The 14,877-nt window shown below is 41.8% G+C and overlaps 1 long non-coding RNA gene across 1 annotated transcript in view; it reads left to right on the plus strand.

Moving 5' to 3' along the window:
- LOC147050087 (uncharacterized) overlaps positions 1 to 8,753 on the plus strand; it is a 50,237-nt gene extending 41,484 nt beyond the window's left edge. Inside the window, exon 3 of the long non-coding RNA XR_015067428.1 lies at positions 8,684 to 8,753. This is a non-coding gene — a long non-coding RNA (uncharacterized LOC147050087). The remainder of the gene's footprint in view (positions 1 to 8,683) is intronic.
- The last annotated feature ends 6,124 nt before the right edge of the window (positions 8,754 to 14,877 follow it).

A 14,877-nucleotide genomic window follows, 5' to 3' on the forward strand; every position in this document is an offset into this window, starting at 1 on the left:
GACCTTTCCGCAAACAGATGGCGAGACGCTAAGCGGCCGCTCGTCCCGAATGGAAAGACGAGAGTAAGGAGACGAGAGGGCACAGACGCGGGAACAATTCTAATCTTGCTGCGTCGCATACAAAAAGAAGTTTAAAAGTCATGCAGTTCTTATTTTGACCTTTTCACCTTCTATTTGTGACACATCCATCAATTTTCTTTCCATCCATACATCTTTGCACTACTGATGCGTTTTGTTGCCTACATAAGTGAACTTTACGGCGCTTTTAAACACTCGCCCTCTGACGTTACATGCATGACACATCCGTGTAAATACAGTGTGGCCCCACGTAACGCCACGCAAATGTGGTGGAACTCGCCAGTGGAAAAAAGAGCAATGGACAACACACACACACACACACACACACACACACACACACACACACACACACACACACACACACACACACACACACACACACACAGCTCATGATTGTACACATGTGGTGACACAGTTTAAAGGAAACATAAGAGCGTTGTTCATCACTTGGAATCTCCCAAACGTGCTGCAGCTCAACCACAAAACTTGTAGTTCAAACCATCACGGACATCTTATGTGTCCCCTGACGAGTGTATCCAGGAAATGTATTTTGTCAGGACATCAGTAGTCTTATTTACTTACTTACTTACTTACTTACTTACTTACTTACTTACTTACTTACTTACTTACTTACTTACTTACTTACTTACTTACTTACTTACTTACTTACTTACTTACTTACTTACTTGTTTATTTAATAACTTTATTTATTTATTTAATACCATATATCTACACTTGTATGAAACTTCCAAAAGCTATTGTGATAAATCCACTTTCCGTATTTCTTATGGGAAAATTGCAAACAAAAACAACTTGGAAGTCAACCAACGTCACGGAACACAAATTATGTTTGACTTTTCCAGCTTCCACTGCACTTATTTCACTTCCAGTGGACACTTTGGCAGCTATGTGTGGATAAAAGACTGAAATTGAAGCTTTTTTGCGGCTTTGTTTTTTTTATAAATACACCCGTCATTGCAGTCCGACGTCTCTCAAAAGACGGAAAATGCAGAAAAAGAAAGAAAATGAGTGGCATGGTTAACGGATGGATGGCTTGACGTCACGAGACAAAGAAAAATGACCGGGGTAAAGAGCAGAAATTGGATAGTCTAATCTTTTTTTTTTTTAGCATTACAAGATAACTAGACACTCAGATCCAGTAATCAGCAAATCATCAAACACTAAACTGAGAGACAGACAAACCGCCATTGGACGCTCAAAGAGGCTCTATCCGCGACATAATGATCTCCATATGCGGCTACACACACACACACACACACACACACACACACACACACACACACACACACACACACGCACACACTAACAGACACCAGAATAGACGGAAGAAAACCGTGCGTTCAATTTTTCCTTTCAGACATTCCAGCAGCCAAAATGCTTCCTCGCTTACGTTTCCAGTGAAATATGTCAACTTGTACAAATTCTGACTCCGTGTGAAAGTAACACACTTAACATATTTTCTAGTCACATGGAATATTCCTCGAGACGCATTCCTTCAGCAGCTACGTGTTTACGGCCATCCAGGAGTCAAGCTTGTCCGACACATGACATTGATTAGGCAGGAGGTTGCGTATAAATTGCTGTTTAGTTACTTAGTAGACTTGTTGGGTCGGTTTAGCCTTGAATCTACCGACGACTGGACTTTTTTTGTTTGAGATGATTTTCCTTTAACCCAAAAGACTCTTTGGTTCAAAGTTTCAGTTGTGGAACCTCGATACCTCGTGGGTGTGTCTACTAATGTGATTTAAAAAAAAAAAAAAGGATTTGCTGTTGCCCAACATGGTCAATGGATACCAATCAGTCGTCTCGTTTGGTTGGTCAGCGATATATTTCCCAACCACGTGCCAACGCCCGAATCCCAAAAATTACAACTTAGAATTTCTTGTGAACGACCAGGCAGCATCTTCTCATGACCCACTTTGGCTCCCGAAGCTGACATTGACAAAATGAGACTTTGCTTCCTAAGGAATGTTTTCACTGGAGCGACTCCCGGGGCGAGGCACTATATTTAACACTTTGCTTGCACATCTTGCATGTCAGCACCTCTAAAAAAAAATAGGGATCGGGCACCCCAACTGGGTCGGTGGACCTTTCACGGGTCAATTAGAGTGACTAATTGCACCCAGGTTGCTTTGCGGCTGACAAAACTTCTGGGATGACACCATCTCAGCCTGGCCGCTTCGACATTTGGCTGACCTTTGGGTGGCGAGGTAACGAGACGAAGCGATGGACGGAAAAAAAGACGGAAAGAAAGCAGACAGACGGCACATTTCTGCCGTTGTGCAGAAAGTAAATTTGTCCCCTGGGAGCGTCGCGCATGTCAGAAACACTCATTCGGATCTTTCCCAGTCCGCTCGTCAAAGCCTGGGCTGCAACCCATCAAAATTTGCGCCATGTACCTGAACTCCCCCACATACAATTCCCAATTGAATGCTCCAGAGAGCCTGTCAGCTAACTTCTTGTTTGTCCAATGAAACAAAGACTCAACTGTTTCTTCTTGTACCTCTATTCGGCGGTATACAGAAATCGGCTCTTACGCTGCCAGTGTTTTCTTTTTGGCCCCCCTCTGAGTGAAAGGCTGGCACAATCAAAGATGGTGGGAGACAAAAGCTGTGTGGGAGATCTGTTAGAGGCAGGAAGCTAGCAATACGTAAAGGGAATCCGGTTTCTTGTAGCTGGAATGATTGGACAACAGCAATGTGTCAGAGTTGTCTCACATCAGTGCAGTTTCGAAGAATGAATGGTAGGGAAAAAGGCAAAATGGGAATTTCCTGGCTATGTTTTGTTTAAAAAATGTTTAGCAAATCCTAGCATGAAATAAAATTATCTGGATACAATTGTAAGTAACCCATACATTTATTTAAAAATGTATCAAAGCTGGTTGGTAGTAAACATTGATTTTACTGTAAATAGACAGAAATAGTCTTGCACAGGACGAGTCATTTGGTAACCTTGATGAAATGTCATCCAACACAATCCAATCATGTAGCGGAAATATTTTTGTGGCAAATTGCAACCTTTTTTGTTAAGAAGGTGGTTGTGCCTTTTCCTGGTGTTTGTCAACAAGCTGATATCCCGCATCAGGGGAGGACAGCAGTTCTCTGCTTTTCACATTAAATTCATATCCAGCGTGTCGGTGCACTTCCTCGGGATAAAGTCAGAGTGAAAGTCACCTTCTCACTTTTAATTGGAAAATAAAACGTGCCTATTGGTGGGATTCTCCACATTGCCCTTGTTCCTTTTAAAAATGTCTTGGCATTAACGTTGTCTCCGATGTGCCAAGCTACCGTTTCTCCTGCGTCTTCCCCACGATAAACCATCCCCAATGTTTTGCGGGAATTGGTTGCTGGCATTTTTCTGATGCCAAAACATAACAAAATTCAGCTGGCAGCTCATGACAAAGACGAGTCGGTGGTGTCGGTCCAGTCGATCCGGGGTACAAATGTGCAACATCTGAGACATCAAAGAAACAAGAGCCGCCAGGAAGCTTAATTGTGTTGTTGGAGGCCAACAAGCTTCGAGCTGGACGCTACAACGAGAACATGAAAAGTTTCCCGCAATTCCCAGAGTCCGTGTTGCTTTTAAAGTGTGACGGCACAATGGTTTCGAAAGCAGCTGGCACAACATAAGCGCCCGCAACAATAATCAGGTTTGGGGTTTTTTTATGGTTTTTTTGCCCATTTTTTGCTTTATACTACAACCATGAGAGCTAGCACTTACAGCATGAAAGCCTAACAACCAAAGAGAATTTGTTGTCGGGGGAGGTTTCACTCCAAAGGATTAATTAACACTAAATGGCTGTTTTTGAGATAAGAGAGCGCCTTCTTGCTGAGGCCAAATGAGTCTGAGTTTGATCCAGAATCTCATTCCTCTCTCATCTGCCTCTTTCATTGGAGGGGATGTTTACATGGACACTAAGAAAAGGATCATCACATATGCATGATAGCCTCCAAACAAAGATATGAAAGAAAGATGACACACAAGAATCTCACGAGATCCGATAAAAGATGTCTATCAAACCTTACAAAGCTCGTAGATGTTAGGTGAGGCGATATTGCCTTTGCTTCTTAATTAGAAAATAATTGACTAATCAATGGCGTAAGCAACCAGCTAACTGACTTACCTGTTTTCAAGATGTTGACCCTCTCATAAGTCATCTCAAATACACGCATTGGTACCCAATGCAAATTGCCATAGAAACCCATCTGCTCTAGCGTGATTGACAGCTGTCGAGTGTGACAATTTAATCTCAACGGAGACGTTGGAATCAAAATGCTTTGTTGGCTGTCTCAACGATGACAAAGTGGAAACGTTAAAAAATGCAGCGCGGAACGTGGTCGTGCGCGCTACAGATGGGTCTACGGGCGGGTGAAAGAGTGAACAGACGGACAGATATAACGACACATTGACGTGATGCTAATGAGTCCCACGGAAGACTGTTTCTAATATTTTGAGCGCTTTATCACGTTAGCCTTAAAGTTGTGTACCTAACCGATCGGCCGCAGTAGAGCTTGAAAGGGTCATGACTCTTGGCCAGGGTCATGTTTGTTTTAAGGCTTAACGTGCCCTTTAGGGGGGCTCGCTGGTATGACGGGAATGTTGATAGTTTATGTAGTGCACGACCCCGAGTGGACTCAAACTCGGTTTTGTTTCTTTTTACTTTTGAAACAACAAGATTCAGTTTCACTATCGCTTTACGAATGATGGAGCACTTCCTGTTCAGTCTGCTGTTAACAGCATCCAAGATGTTTAAGGTAATGGTTTGGCAAATACCTCAGTGACTCAAACAGCACAAGGATAGTTTTTTACTGTTTATACAATACAGTGCTATTAAACTTTTGTCGTAAGATCAAGACAAGAAAAAGGCTAATCTAAAACATTTGAGATTCCCACCTCACACGAAACGATCAAGATGATGGGAATGCACTATTTTTTTGTCTGCGGCTGAAAAAATCGGGAGTTGTAAGGCCAGCATAAGGTAGTGAAAGCCTCGCTTTACTTTCCCTGCCAGCTCTCCATTGTCGACGATTAGCAGCGGCTGGCATCTGTAGTGGACGTTGATGGCTGAAAGCAGACTGACGAGTCTCGTAAACGACAGCTCCGTGGATTTTACAAGAGAGGGGCAGCGATTCTTACAAGCAGTGGTGCTTTAGCTACCTTTTTTACTCATGAGTTTTGATATTTAAACATCCTGAGATGTCTTAAGTATGCCAAGGTGTACTAATCCCCCTGTGCAGCTCTGTTTACAATATTGCCAATGTCCAATATGTTTTTTTATTTTAATTTCAAAAGGTTCAGATAAGAGAGCAGAACGGGTTTGATTTACGCAACGTTTCAAATGAGAGACTGAATATCATCCAAGCTTCCACATATGAACCAAATGTACTTTGTAAAAGTATCATCTGGTTTATAATGTTTCATTTAAAAAAAAAAATAGTTGTAACGACAGAACAACAGTTTTCCGCAGGGGCATCAATTACTGTTCGTGGCAGGGGTCGGTCCCTATTCGCTGGGGGGTTTACACTCCCGGAATAATCCCCAGCAGGCTTCCGTGTGTGTAAATAACTCAGGCCGAATCTCTTTCTATATCTTCTCATGTCGTTTTCCTGAACAACCTGCTGAGTTACACTGCCACCCAATCGTCTTTGATTGACGCCTGGCACGATGCGACACGCAGTGGGTTATATTCCCTTTGATGGAATAAGTCTATTCCGACATAGCATTATCAATGCCGAACCCGGCAGGAGATCCCCATATGTGCTTGCATACATCCATATACGGATCCCCTGTTTCTCGCAGCTGCGTGTACACGTGTGAAGATTAGATTGAATCAATGCAGGTACGCAAACACATGGAAACGACGCAGGTGTCAAGGGAACGGACTGATCTAATCCGATGCGCACGTTGTACTGAGTGCGTGTAAATCCAGTCGACTGAAGGAGGATTTGCATCAGATTCCCGTGAATATCAAACAAATGCGCTCGTATTGGCGGGAGAAAAGTCACAAGACTTATAAAGCCTCGTCTTGACTTAGTGCGACGGTTCATTTTTCTACATTTCATAAATTTAAACAATAGTCAAAAAGAAGTGAAAATAAAAATAAGTTATATAATGTTTCTTTACCAAATGACACTGCCCCCTACTGGCCTGGCATACATATTTATTCAATCTGTGATAACCCGGATTGTTGCTCCGCCTCACCTGCTGCTTAACTGCACCAGCTTGTGCTGTAAATGTGAGGAATTGATGAGCAGATTCAGACATTAAAATGCATCGCTGCCTCGGAGAGACATGTTAGCATACATGTGTGTCGCTCACACCTTGTTTGAAATAAAATGAGCGCACATGCACGTGTATTCTCTTACTGGTTTATCTCGACACCAACGCTTTTGCTGTCACATTGACATCATCTATCTTCCATCCATCCATTTTCTATATGGTCATATGCCTCACTTAAAAAAATATCAAAGTAAAACACCACTGGCTGATCTCGAGATTATTGAAACGGAAAACCACAAATTAACTGGATTTAAAAAGACGCATTTGTACTATTTCCGTTTTATCCGAAACAAAAACTTACATCCAAACTTGAGAACTGGACGGATTGACAACAAAAATGAACATATCCAAGTCATTCCGTCAGCCAACACAGACATTCGACATCCGGGATGTACTCGTTGAGCTATGAAGCAGCGTCCGCCCCTGCTGGGTTGTGGGCCATAATTCACTCAACCGGATTTAATGTTTCCATGTCAACACCATCCGGTTGCCGCATCCATCACTCTGTGTGTTAGCGTCAAATCAAAAACGTCAGGATCGCACACACGGGGGAGCGCCTTTCGAGGCTGTGCGGCAAACAGGTCTGGCCAAGCCTCAGGTCTGCCTTTGTAATAAACAGCGAGAGAGCGAGGCTGCCTCGACTCACAGCTGTGACTTGAAGGCAGGCCAGCCGGCCCGGCCAACCAGCAGTTTGAGGTGTCAACTGTTAGGACTGAAGGCTGGCCAAGGCCTGCACAAACGCCGCCAACCTGTTGGCGCGAGTCGAGGAGGAATGTCGTGTGACCCCCACGCTGGAGCGGGCTGGATCAATTTCACTTTAATGTGCACACGCACACACACACATACTCTCCAGCGAGTTGTATTTCAACCTTACAGCTCTGAGTTTCCATCCAAAACACTTGCTGGAAGAAGACAGATGGACTGAGACGAGTGCAGATAAAGGTGCGATGGATGGATGGATGGATGGACGGACGGACGGACGGACGGACGGACGGACGGACGGACGGACGGACGGACGGACAGACATAAAATGACTCCCTGAACAAATGCTTGGATGTTCTACAGTTCCTCCTTCAACTGTCGATAAACATCATTATTGATATTCAGCTATTACTTGTGTGGTAGTGATGATTTTTATTAACAAAATCAAGCATGCACGTTATCCATGCTGAGCCCACGGCATCTTTTTAAGGAGTTTGTTTGCAATTTGTTGCTTTCATCTGTGCTCACTGACTAATAAGATGCTCCAGAAATGTCACTTGCTGTTTATTGCCAATGTTGGCGAGATGGAGATGTCTCTCGTATGCACGTACGCGCGCGCGCACACAAACAACGTGGTACGTGTTGATAGAAATATCAGCGTTTTTTTTATCATTACTTCCCAAGAAAATAAGCAAAACAAATAACCTCAGCCATCTTGTTAAAATGTGATTTAGAGTTGCTGGATGCTTCCAGCGTGCTTATTGTCAAACCTTTAAATGACAATCCAGTAGTTTGAGTACTTCTAAATGCAGAAGAAGAAAAAAAAAAATCCTTCAGCGTTCCACTATGAAAAGCATCTATGTAACTTTTTCCTAACTTTTTTTTTAATTCCTTCGTCTCAAGCCCCACTCTGCCTGGCATTGGTGAGAAAAGACAAGTGCGATCAGAGAGTGGCGGTAATAAAGTTTTCTAAAATGAAAGTCTCACACACACACGCGCACACGCATGCACTCGTAAAGACAGATGGACGGGTGGCCAGATAAAGATGGCGCTATCTGGAATGTAATAAATCTGAAGCAAATGAATCTGTTCTTCTGGGCGAGGAGCTGCAGGCCATGATGACATACAAGTAATAACTATTCCCCCCCCCCCCCCCCCCCCCACACACACACACACACATAGACACCTCCTCGGCTCAGACCGATAAAAGACGACCCACATTCCAATGCAAAAGATGTAAAGTAGCAATGGGTCTGTATGGATGTCGGGATTTGGTGTGGCAAATGTTTAAAATAACCTTTTAGAAGACTTTAAAAAAATGAAATTAGGCCAAAACTGCTGAACCTAAGTAGCCTAAAAAAATCAACATGTAATTATTTTATTGTTTTTATTTGATTTTATTTAGATATGTTCAGCTCCTATGGTGTTTTGTTTTCAGCTTTTCAGACCCATTTTGCCTTTTGAGTCTCTTCAGAACACAAGCAGTGATGCAAGCAGCTAGTTATGCTTGACTTGAAATGGTTCTGGAAGCACTCAAGGTCAAAATTGTGCGTCTTTATTTACAAAGTGTAAAAAGGTCATTTTCCCTTTTGTTTTTTCTTAGGTCGACCTCCTGTGATTTGACTTCTCAAGAGCTGTGAGAAAGAAACGAAAGAAGCTGACTCTCCTTTAAAAGCTTTTCTACAGGGAGAAGATTTTGATCAGCTTGCAAAGTGAGTGCCATCTTTCTGAAACATTCCATTTTTCATGCCTCCCGTGAGTCGTGTCTTGTAGCCATTTTAATGTAGTGAATTAAAAAACACGCCTGCACGTGATGGAAGTAGTGAAGGGAATTTGGGGCTCTTTTTTTTCAAGAGACGCTTCTTTCGGCTCGGCTACTAAAAATGAATTGTTGTGTTTTGGGGCTCCTAAGTGGTGTCTCTATGTGTGTGTATCAGTTTGTTTAAAAAAAAACAAATAATGTTTATGCAGATATACAGCTGACAACTGTTACATTGAAATTTGACATTGACTGGTCAAGCTTAGTAGCAAAAAAACTATCTTCCATCTTTCACCGAATCGTTCACGACGGACACATCACGTCACGAGAGAAAACATAAACACCTCAGCAAGCGTACATAAAAACCTGTTAACATGCTCAACTGCCGCCTCACTGCTTGCGCTCTGCATGCGGGGGAGGCAAAGCGAAGCTAAGCCTCATAAGGCGGGTCATATTCAAGAGGAAGACTTTTAAAGCTTCTTCAATCACATCTCAAAGACATATTTCACCTGCTTGCGGAATAGAAAATGAGAATGGCTGCGATGGGGTCGTGAAACTAAAAAGTTCCAAAGTTGAAATGCATCATTTTTCAATTGGGTTTGCATGTAGATGGAGCTCTTTGAGCTGTTAAATTTCATACGCCACACCTTATCTCGAGCCGGTTGATGTTCGTGACGTTTCAAACTCTTGATACTCCTTTTGGACCAAATTTCTTCTCCGGCTGGTAAGTTTCACTGTCACCATATTCTGCACTAAAATGGATATTTTTAACAATGGCTAATTTGCCTCTGCCTTGGGGGTTCACTAAATACAGTACAGGACTTTCGATGTTAGTACCTCGCCCCATCCTGTCTTCTAATTAAACCCTGCCATGATTGTAAAAAAAAAACAAAAAAAAAACGCACATCATATAATCTTAAAGCCGAGGCCCTAATGCGCAGGATAGCGTCTGTAATTGGATTTTGATTGGTTGCTAATGAAGATGCACTTCCTGTGGAAGAGACGTGACAAGTCATCTGCTTTAGCGCAACGCACACAAACGCGCGCGTCAGATGATCGAGAGGAGTGCAAAAGCATTCGTATAAACATCAACACCTTGAGCTGTCAATCAAATATTTGTCTGCATAATATGCCCTAAATGTCATATATGTAAATCGTCTCGCACAGTCTCATGAAACTACAGAAAACACACGGAAAGTTTTCTAGTTTATGAATTGACCATTTTAGTGTTCCGAGTTGTCCAATTTTCACCTTTTGTGTCCTTTTCACATTTGTTTTCTCTCAATAGGGATTTTAATGGATTTGCTGTTTGTCGAGTCGTTCTTGCTCAGCACTTTGCTGTGACCTCGTCACAATTCAGCGTTGAGGGATTTATTTATGACGGTTAAAAAAAAAAAAACGTGACATCCCTCCCACCCCCCAAAAAATGTAATTTATATGTTGATCTCTTCAAATGTGCTGATTCTATCATATTCTGAAACACCACCAAACGTAAATAATTTATTGTCCCCATGTTGACAATGTTATTTCAAAATTAAAATTTCATAAGGCCCCGCCCACTTCATCAAATATGCTACTTGTTGTATGACACACGATTGAGTACATGTTACATGCTATTAGCCAAATGAATTTATGCTCTACATTCAATGTTATACTTACAATACGGGACGTTTATGTAATGTTACCTGGCATGTGACACAAGCTACATGCTACAGGATGTGTTTCGTGCTTCATTATGCGGATAGATGGTGTGCTAGTTGCTAGATGATGAATGCAGAATTGTGCATGCCACATGTCACATGCTATACACTAGATTATGCATGCTACACTGTGCATGTGACATGCTACATGATACATGGCACAGGGCATTTGCGAGATGGGTGGTTTTCAACTCGTCTGGCTACAGGACCCACAATTATTTAGTATACAGTAGACTGGCCGCAACCCAAATGAAAAAAAAAAAAAAGAATCAATATCTCGAATGTAATGATTTGATTTTTTTTTAAATATAACTAGTTGTTTGGCTCAACACTATAAATTAATGTTTTTTTTTTGGTTCACAGTGTTTGCAATGTTAGGTGAGTTGTTATTCATCATTATGATAGCATAAAAGCCCGAGGCAATGCAAGTGAGTTCTTGGTTTAAAAATACATCATGCAATGTTATTTTTTTATTTTTGTCGTCTCCTCAGTATGCGTAGTTTGTACGTTAATAAACACAATTTTTTATTTTGCAAAAGGGTTTCCCCCTTGTGCTTTTTTTTTTAACGATGGACACTTGTTTTTGCTGTGATTTTGAGGCTTTTCACGTCATGGCTTGTCACAGAAAATTACCAGTAAGATTTATTTGGTACAGTCTTTATTTTTAAACAAATGTTAAATTGTTGTGGTTGAAACAGTACTTTGACACGAATTACAGATACATTTTACACGTACAAGTAACTGCACAGACTACTAACCCACCTTTCTCCTCCAGCATGTATCAAAGTGCTTTAAAAGAGAAACGCATAAAGTGCCTGACAGAAAGTATCGGTCTTTCCCCTCCTTCTGCAAACAAGTCGTAATCTTTCATCGTAGTATCGATCCGGCGGCAGCTCTGCGCAGCATTATGCAAACGTCGCCATTGACATTGATTTCATGTGTCATCTCACCATTTGCCAGACATTTTTCTTAAATCACCACATGCCCTTAAAAAAACACGACGACAGGATGAAGAGCTCTTTCCCTTCCTGCTAATCCGCTGACACGTTTCATTAAATCAGAGAGTAAATCATCTTCCTCTGTGACTCAAAGTATCGACTAACCTACGCTAAAGTCCTCTATCATGAAGCTCCTTATTGAGCCCATTACAGACGCACGCACGCACACACACACACACACACACACACACACACACACACACACACACACACACACACACACACACACACACACACACACACACACAATGAATAATGCATAAGATCAAGTCAGATTAAATGAACTTTTTTTCATCGCACTCAATTGAAGACGATTGAATGATTAAAACAAGAAGGGAGTGTGCTAACTAGCCATCTGTTTTTATCCTTCTCAGGGGCGGCCATTTTGTCACTGGCTGTGATGTCATTTTCAATTGACAAGTGTCAAAACGGCCAATAATAATATTGATTTGTAAAAACAACACAGGTTTTGTGTTGTGCTATATTTAGTAGTTAAGCTAAAGAAAGCAATATTGGACCATTAAAATACTAAAAGGCCAAATGCTGCTTGTAGCATTACTTAATTGGGTTACCACTTCCTGCTGGTCATTTGTCCCAAAATATCCATCTCCACTCTTTTTGCCTCCCTCTAGACTCTTTTGTCTTCTCACTCTTTCATCACATAGTGCTTATGAAGGTACAGTGGTTATTACGCAGACAGATCGTTATTCGCACTCTTTGTCCTTATCGAGCAGCCCGGTGTCATTTTCACACCTCCGTTATTCATCCTGGTGACAGTCGGCGGTTTGGAAAGATGCTTAGAAGGTGATTTTAAGACCAAGTTACAATATGTGTAATCAAATCAAGTGTAGTCATGTCGTCTTAGTCGCAAACCAAATTTGGGCCATTTTGTATGTAATGTCGTGTCATAGATTCAATTTTAACTCATCTGAGCTATTGCCACCTGAAAGTCCATGTCGCGTCATCGTGAATGGATCCAATTCATGGCAACCTTTGAGGGTCAATAAGCATTGTGAAAATATCTCCTTCCGTGTTGTTAGCAGAAGTTAAATGGACACAAAATGTCTGCAAGGCCTGAACTCTTTCCCCGCAGTGCAATCAATACGCCTGCCGTTTCAAAACACATTCAGCAGGTGTTGGCTTCAGGTTCATTTCATTTTCCATCCAGTTTGCTGCTTCTCACTTTCAGAGGGATACTTCTCTTTTTCTCTTTCTCCAGTTTGCACACACATCCCCTCACAGACACATGCATGGGGGTCCGTGCGCACTCAAGGGGCAGGCGTTCGGTGGCTATTCATCCAGGGAGTGAGTTGAGTAATGAGTGGTTTTAGTGAAGGGGACAGCTCACCTTCTTACCGGGCCTTCTCAAGGAGACTTCTGATCATTGTTGTTGTCAAGCGCGGCTAAATGTGTTAAGCGTGGCGTGGAGGCTTTTTTGGGGGGGGGGGGGGGGGTGACGCTAGAGAGTGACGTGTGTAATTTCTCATGCAGGTGATAGGAGAGAAAACATGATGCTTGTTTTTCTTTGCGTTTTGCCTACAGCGTTCCTCATTCACACGTGAATTGATTGCACAGTGAGAGGATGAAAACCGACGTATGAGAGGATGAGCAAAAAGAAACAATGAGCAGTTGATGAGTGGATGGCGAGATGACTAAGTGGATGATGAGAGCATTAAAAGACGAGGTTAATAACTGCGAGATGATGATGGGAGGACAAGTTGATAATGAAGGTAGATGATTAAAAACAGTGATATGATGATCACAAAATGATTTTCTAATCAGGACACTCTGACACGCACACACACGATAACATTTAATGACATAGTTTATTATAAATATGAAGACTCGTCGCAGTGACGCAAACAAGACGTGCACCAATCGCCTGATCTCTGAAAATCTACTCAACATGATCCCAGCAGACCCCCAACTATAATTATACACACACACAACACACAATCAGACGCACAAACAACACAATGCTGATGATGCGTCGTCAAACAAAAGGGAAGCAAAACAATCCATAGATAAATATTTGTCTTGACGGCAGGCACAAAGCAAAATGGAAATGAGCGCGCACGCCGCCGAGGATTAAATCTGTGATCAACAACAAGATTGACTGCTAGTGACAAACAAAAGTGTTTGGAAATGAGGCAGCGGAGGTGTGTTTGTGTATGTGAAAAAGGGAGAGGTTACGTCTGGGTTAGGGACACATTTCAAACATTTATGTACTCACTGTAGCAATCAAAGTTTTCAATCAGAAGCAAGACTCATGATTGGAGTGAACTCATAGGTCAGTTAGAGTGTAGTCTGAACAGAAATAAATGCAGCAACTAGATAAATAAGTTATGGACAAAAAAAGTTAAATGTCTGCTCGGTATACAAGTATTCAAAGTGAGTCACCAAATAAAATACCATATTAAAGGGTCACCTTAATTTAAAACTATTTATTTGCCAAATGTAACCTACTGTACGCCACACAAATGTGTTTTGTTTTTGTTATGATTCCAAGCAGGGATGAAAAGTAAAAACACATCCAGATCAACACGAGCAAAATTTATTTTGTGTTTATGAGATTGCGTCCATGGGAGGTGAACAGTACGCGTTCAAAGACGGCAAACTTTTTCGCATTTGCATCGAAACGCGGCCGAGCAAAGCCTCGTCAGCCGCGGGGGGCTCGCATACGCTTTTGACGACAATTTCTGCGCTTTTTATGCTGGCGTCCCTCCGTGGGGAAAACTGTGGGCGCTACGTGTTCTTTTGTACGCGTGTAACAAAACACAGCAGCTAATGAAGAAGAATACTCACACTTGGGGTCAACACTACATCTACCACTACTGTTAGATACTCTCAGCAAAGTTTGTCTTCAATTGTGCTCATTTTCTAGATAGTGTGTCGCTAATTCCTTCCTTAGGCAAACCATTAGTGTAATAATTACAATCAAAAGACAAGCTGTTTCCTTATCAAAACAAGAGGGCTTAGTTCCGGCTGATAGTTATGCTTATTATTATTTTTATTGTAATCATTTGACACTACTGCCAATTATCAGTGAGTTGTAGAACTTTAATAGAGTCGTTACACGTTTTGGTTTTATGCTTCCTATAATGATTTCAGTATAGGGTAGAGCGGAAATAGAATATAAAGTACTTCATATAAGAATAGAAATAATCCACGTAATCAAATCAAGTCCTGACATACTTGGATTACGGTATCAAGGGTTAGGGTGGAATAATACAAGCAGTTCAAGGCAATTCTGATAGCACTTTTGTTTTTCATCACCGTATATAGAAAACGTTGACAATCATAACGGCCCTCCAAAGGAAACTATAATTACGATGCGGCC

Source organism: Syngnathus leptorhynchus, chromosome 10 (genome assembly GCF_054491065.1).
Source record: "Syngnathus leptorhynchus isolate UIUO chromosome 10, UIUO_Slep, whole genome shotgun sequence".
NCBI classification, from domain to species: domain Eukaryota; kingdom Metazoa; phylum Chordata; class Actinopteri; order Syngnathiformes; family Syngnathidae; genus Syngnathus; species Syngnathus leptorhynchus.